The following is a 7,448-nucleotide window of genomic DNA, read 5'->3' as shown; positions in this document are numbered from 1 at the left end:
TCTCAATCAATATCATATCTGATCAATCTAAATCAGCTGATGTTTCGACGGCATAATAATACAATCTGACTAACCCCGTCAATCTGCACATCACAATTATAATACTGGAACTCATAATCTGTGTCAACATAATTCATACTCTGAATATTAACACAATTCTGATATAGAATCTCAGTCAATATCTTTCAAAGTTCATAACAATTACAGAAACAGTCTGTTCTTTAATCTGACTTCAATTCTATAATGTCTACGGTAGCAGAAACAACATATCTGAATCATATTCAATTCTGAAAATATCATAAATTCAAATCTTATCTAAATGTAACAAAACTTACGTCCAGTTGTAGCCTGCGTCGATAGGAACACAGTACTGAAGTCAGATTTAAAATCTAACGGGCGGATCGTTTGAAATCAAATTCTGAAATCCAAGAGCAATTCCTTCCTTCGGTTTCTCTTTTATTTTGCTTTCTAAAGAATAGTATACATATGTATATTTATATACATACACGTTGCATGATTTCGCAACGTGCCAACTTTTCCTCAATCTTGCTCGGCGCTCGGGCGGCTTGTAATTTACCGCTCGGGCGCGGAGAGTTCTGTCAAAATCCTCGGTTGAATATCTCCTGGCGCTCGGGCGGTAATATTCTACCGCTCGAGCGCCAAACATTCTGTCCAAGAAATAAAATTGGCGCTCGGGCGGTGCTTTTCTACCGCTCGGGCGCGAGATATTCGGTCTAACCTCTTGGTTTAAAATAAACCAACGCCCGGCTTCGTCATTTGAGTTCCTATAACCTCAATTCTGTCAATTAATCAATGTCTGATTGTATCAATTAAATCTCGGGCATTACAATATTAATTTTGAATCTTATTCAAAATGAGGGTTTTTAATTTTGAAAGGTCTCATCATTAATTTTATTTAAAAACTCGCCATGTTTGATCTTATATTTGCCGGATTCATGCAACTTTGTTATTATCATAATAATAACCCACATACTCATTATTTATAACATATCATACATATATTATAAACAGTAAACAAAACAAGGATGATCAATCGCCCCAATACTAATGGCCCGTGTGAGCTAAGCACGGGCGTAGGTCCAATCCTAGGGAAATGCAAGGGATGCAAATACAACTATTACATTAGCTTCCAATATTTACATGTCTTCGATCTTCATAATCATCATGGCCCCAATCTTCCAATCTTAATCATCTACTATACTAATATTTACAAATAAATATCCATGGCAAATATGGATACATCTCATGGGGTGGGAGCGTGCCAAAAACCAAGCCCACTTTATAAATTGATAATTATTACAATCATTCAACACAAAATATCCTAGCATACACCTAGCAAATAGGGCTTGGGCTTTTGATCATCCTTCATGCATAATATCGCATATCATACACCATCAAATAATTATCACAATAATTAATTGATCCAATATTATATATCTTGATCAAATCACTAACCGCCACGATTATAAATTAAATTAACAAAATATACAAACACATTTGTCTACTTTCTAATTAATTTATTTATAACCGAATTTCTTGTAAATCACAATTTACTAGAAATAATTAAAGTCCAACTTCAATTATTTATTTCATGAGAAAATATTTGCAACTTTTGTAAATTTAAACTTAAGAGCCCAAAAAATCATTTTTCACCAAAAACATTTTGGTCCATTTAAATTCACAAATATGTTAGCCATCTAATGGCCCAACAACTCAAGGCCCATGACACTTTGATATTTCAAAACACCTTTTGAAAACCCTAGTCATTATCGCCGTCGCCGGAGCTCTGTCGCCAGATTCCGGCCAACATGCCAAAAAAATTTAAATTTTTTTTATTTTAAAAATGGGGGCCGTTCGGCAGCCCCTCGAGCTGCCCTTGCTGCCCGAAATGGGCAGCAACATGCTGCCCGAAATTGCCCAAAATATGACCTTGATTTTTGTTTCAAACTATCATATCATGCGGTTAGAAATCAACCTCATTATAATATCATGTATATGCTACAAAAACTAGTACCCTTAGCTCTTGATACCACTTGAAAGGGATCGATTTTAGGTGACCGAAAACGCAACAGAAGCAACAAAAATTTCGAAAAACATATTTTCTAGCATTAAAATTTCGACAACTTTTGTACTAGGTGTAGAATATACAAAAATACAAAAAATGACATTCATAGTGTGTTTAGAAATTATACCTATCAACCTCTTGAGGTTGATGATGGCTCCAACCAAGATGTAAACAACTTGGCTCTTGAATGGCAAGACAATCTTCAAGCTTCCTTTGAGCCCACCTTGCTCAAATATTAAGCCCACCACCAACTAGCTAGAACCACTCTAATTTTGCACTAGAAAAAATAGAGCATTTTTCTTTGAGAAGTGTTTTGTTTCTCCAACAATTGAAGAACAAGAATGAGAGAAATATGGAGAGACTAATGCAGTAGGAATTTCAGCCATTGCATGTATTAGACAAGGGAGGAAGACTTCACTTGGTAGTGTAAAAAGTTGTTGTTGGCATGTGTGACACATGTATTGAATATTGAGAAAGTTGTTTCCCAACTCTTCACCTCCCCATGCATGGTATTTATTTGATTTTTATAAATTAAAAATCCATGGATTTATTTTAATTATCTAAAACATATTTGAGACTAATTAAACATTACTTGAATTCACTCAAGTCACTAGTTGAATAATTATTTTATTATTGGGCTCTACAAGACCCAATATTATTTAATTAATTCAACACTTGAATTAATTTAATTATTTGGACTCTACTAGGCCCACTAGTGTTAAATTAATTCAACACTTGAATTAATTTAATTTAGTCCATAATAATGTTTATGAAAATCACAATTTTCAAATACATTATTTATTTGGCCAACTTTTTTATTTAGGAACACTTCCACAAATTAAAAGTTACATTTCCCTCATGGAAGTCATACTTCTATTTTTCCATATGCTTATAAACTCATTTATAAGACGTTCAATACTTTGAACTATTTTAACTTCTCAACGGTATCTAGAAAGCTAGTACTTGTGTGGCCCTCAATGGTTCATTGATACAACTAGCCGTGGGTTCACATCTCCATGTGATTCGGACTAAACATGTCCTTATATGAGCATACCCCAATTGCTCCATTCTTAATTATCAACTCCTTGATAACAAGAACGTCAGAACTCAAGTCTGATAGTACCCAACCAATCATGTTAAACGCCTAGCAGCATCGCTTACATGATTCCCTAGGTATCAAATGATAGTGCCTGGAAGAACCAATTAATTATGGTTAGCGTACAGTACGGTCCCTTCAACTCATATATCCCGACCGATTCGACAACCATTGGTTTATCGAGAGTTGTCAATGAATCGATACTATGTGTCATGTAGTAGTTGCATCGATGGTGTAATCTAAGAAACCCATTTCTTAATTACCACCATACTCTGATCAGAGATTTCAACCTACATACACATGAGAACACAAGAATATCCATACCCGAAGGCAAGAGGTGAATCCCCGACTACAATGCATCGACTCCTATATGTTTCGACAGAACACCCAACCTTGCCACCTGATGACCCCATGAGAGTCGGTAAACAATTCAAAGTGTAATTCTAGCACATAGAGTCTCAATGTTGGCCCGGGTCATAAGGACTAATGGTGTACAACCATAAACTAGGACTTTTCCACACGATAAGTGAGAACCACTTGGAAGGTCCTTTATGGAGGGTTGTTCAGTGCATTCTACCAGGAGCACCTATCTGCATGCTCGGACATCACAATGTCCCCTACCAATGAAACATGGTACTCACATCACAGATACTAGTCTCTAACTCGAGCGGCCTATATCCTTCTTAGCGGCGGCTGAATCGACTAGGAACTGTTTAGAATATACAGTATTCCAAATATGAGTTTCATGATACTCATCATATGAGCATCCCATATTCTTTCTACTATTTGTATATTCAAGAACTTTATCTATGCAACTAGCATGGGTATACAGATAAAGAAGTGCCAAGAAAATAAATTCAAATATTATTAAAATAAAGACTGTTTTTACATACAGTTTAATCATGGAACCTCGGCCAACACTTGGCTCGACGGGCACCAACTCTAAAAATTTCGTCCCCGAAATCACAAGCAATCAACTCGTATATTACAGGTAATTATATCAGATACCATATCAGATACAAGAAGGAGATATATACAAAGGCTAAGAGAAAACTCACCTCAATAAAACAATTCCGAAATCTCAATCTTATATCAGATTCTGTCTTTCAGATAGTCTCTTCGATATCCTGACGACTTTACTGTATGTTCAACAACAGAGTAGTCTTCATTCTGGATTATTTTCTTTCATGGATCCCTAACTCCAATCTAGAATAATAATTCAAGAAGTATAATCTCATAAGACCACTCGAAATAACTGATGATAAAATTAATCTCACAATACTGGCTATACAACATCCGTATATACCAATTAACAGCTCATAAAAAATCAATACTATGATCTCCTATCAATCCGATAATTTCATTCAAGGTTATATTAAATCTTAAACCTCAAATATCAATAGTCATCATCCGACATTGACCTATTCAGTCTATTTATTCTGAGTTGTCTTTATTCTCTTCTGAATCAGTTTCAATTTCTTTTTCATATCTCTGATCCCATCAAATCCAATCTCATGTATCACCGAGATATAATCCCCATTCAAGGAAAATCTGCAGTTCTCATTGTACAATTCCTCGAATGATGCTATTTCGATACTCATCTGATAGCTATCGTTATACGATAATTTACAAGTGACAATAAATCATGTTAACTAGTGCTAAAATCCAGCACTACAGTTCCTAGATATTCTCCAGTATCACGATAGTTCGCTCCGACTATCCGTTCATCTATAAACAATAGGTGAATGAACTTATTGTATATTCTGCCAAAAGTACAAAATCAACAAAATATCATGGTATGATAAAATCAACTTTGGTATGCAGTACAATTTGCCCACTTTTTTGACATACAACTCAGTCGTCCGATCATGTCTATACATCTTCCTGTACGAAATAAAATATACAAATTCGAGCAATTTGTCAATCACAATCACATCACAGCACAGTCTTGAAAAGATTTCGGTAGTTTCGTCACAAAATCCATAGAAATGTACTCCCATTTCTATTCAGGAATCAATAATCTGTATCAAACACGGATTCAAAACAACAGTAATATCGGATTCAGATTCAAAATATCAATTATCAATACGGATCCAGTAAACTTATAAAACTGCAATTTCTGTTAATACTGTCGATTCTGACTAACCGATCACATCTTCAAGTTGCTCATATCAATTACTATATCATCCTTGAATGTAATGTCCCCCAAACAATATAATCTGTCTCAAATACTGTTTTAGAACAATAATAATTATCAAGCAATTTCAAAATAACAATCATATACAATAATCTACTAAACTCCTGTAAATATGAATTTCTGACATTTCTGACACCGATGTCGTTCTCAGCCACTAATCAAGGCCTCACTGTGTTAACATCAATCTATATACTATCTTCAGATATCATATACTCAGAATACAATCTGTTTCAATCCAGATTCATAACTGACCAATTTCTGTATACAACAATCTCAGTTCTCAAAGTATTCCATACAATTTTCAAATATTCGGTTCAGTCAGTCATATGCTACAAATAATCAAAATATCATAGATACAACGAGCATAAAATTTTCAGAATACTTCTGAACACATGATTCATCAACCCATAAACAAAACTGAAGTATTTACAGAAAAACACACTATCAGATGTAACTCTAACTCTCAGGCAGTAAATCTTGTGACTGATATTTTAATTCTTTCAATTCAATCAGTATCATTCTGTACAAAATTTAAAACTAGCACCAGTACCTAATATCAAATCAAGGCTAAATCACTCTCCCTGATATAAGGCAAACCCGGAATCTTATCTAGGAAGACTTTAGCAATTCTCCTGCTACGGTCAAATCAGTCCATGATACCCTTAGTTTCAGTAATCAACTGAATACATAAGGAATTACTCCATTCCTTTCGATAATCATCGAGTCATAAATAATACAGATATCAAAGGATTTTTAAATCGAAAATCCCTACCGTATATTATTCATTCTTCGGCCATTTCAGGTCCAAATCTTACCATCTCCTGGCAAGAATCTACAATCATTCTGTATCTTATTAAAGAAGATAGTAGCTCTACAAGTCGGGTACCATAAATCAAGTAAAGCCGAAGGGTAAGGTAGGGATAAATCCTTGACCGTATCTACTAAATTCCTGAATGGATAAAATAATACGATCTTTTAACAAGAATAAATCTTCAAGTAGTAATACTAAAAATAAAGAATTAATTATTTCTGAAAATTTCGAGAAAAATATTCAAAACTGGAAATTACCATTATCTTCTAATACTAAGATATATAGATCTAACGGATTTAATTTTAAATCTGACTATATTATAAAAACTATAGAAGAAGTTATTCCCCTAAAAGGAGGATATGATTCTTTCAGTTTGTTATCTCAAAATATTATAAATATTCATACGAAATCTTATAAATTTATGCATCTGGGTATGATTCAAGTAGGTTTAAAACCTCTTACTAGATTAGGTTTAAATACTTCTGCCTTAATTTTAGTAAGAGATCAAAGGCATAACAAATTTGAAGATTCCCTATTTGGAATAGTAGAGTCCTCATTATGTGAAGGACCAATACATTTTAGTTGTTTTCCCGATTTCCCGATTTCTCTTTCTGATCCAAATATCATGAAAGCCCTCACATTAAATTTAAAAACTTCTTTCTGATCCAAATATCATGAAAGCCCTCACATTAAATTTAAAAACTGAAGGCTTCGATATGATAGATGGTACAGAAAATGTTGTTCTATTTGTTATAAAGTTATGAATTCTACAATCTCTAATTTTAGATTTAATACTAATCAAATTAGTTCTAAAAGAGGTGAAACTATTCTCTTTATTACCGATATTAATAAAAGTAATATTATGATTCACAAAACAATAAATTGGAATCACGTTATTTTACCAGAAATCTGGAGGATGGAGAATATTGCTCCTACTATTAAAGAAGAATCTAGAAAACTAGAAAATATAGTTCAATATGTAGATGGTGATGTTGAAATAAAATTCTCATCTCAAAGACATTTAAGGATCAAACTCCCAGAAGAAAGTATAAATTCTACTTCTTCTATATCTGATTTTGAAAAAATCAGTATATCTGGGCTTTAAAAGACTAAGGATAATATATCTCAACCGGAATATAAGGTTGATCATCCTGAATCTAGCACTTCTCGTTTACGTTAGAAGTTATTCTGTTAATAATAGAAAATAAGATTCTCCTACTTTTTATGATATGGGTTATAATGTCATTGTAATGCCCAA

This window comes from Primulina eburnea, chromosome 7 (genome assembly GCF_022965805.1).
Source record: "Primulina eburnea isolate SZY01 chromosome 7, ASM2296580v1, whole genome shotgun sequence".
Taxonomy (NCBI): Eukaryota; Viridiplantae; Streptophyta; class Magnoliopsida; order Lamiales; family Gesneriaceae; genus Primulina; species Primulina eburnea.
The sequence above is the reverse complement of the archived record's forward strand: the minus strand, read 5'-3'. Positions refer to the sequence as shown.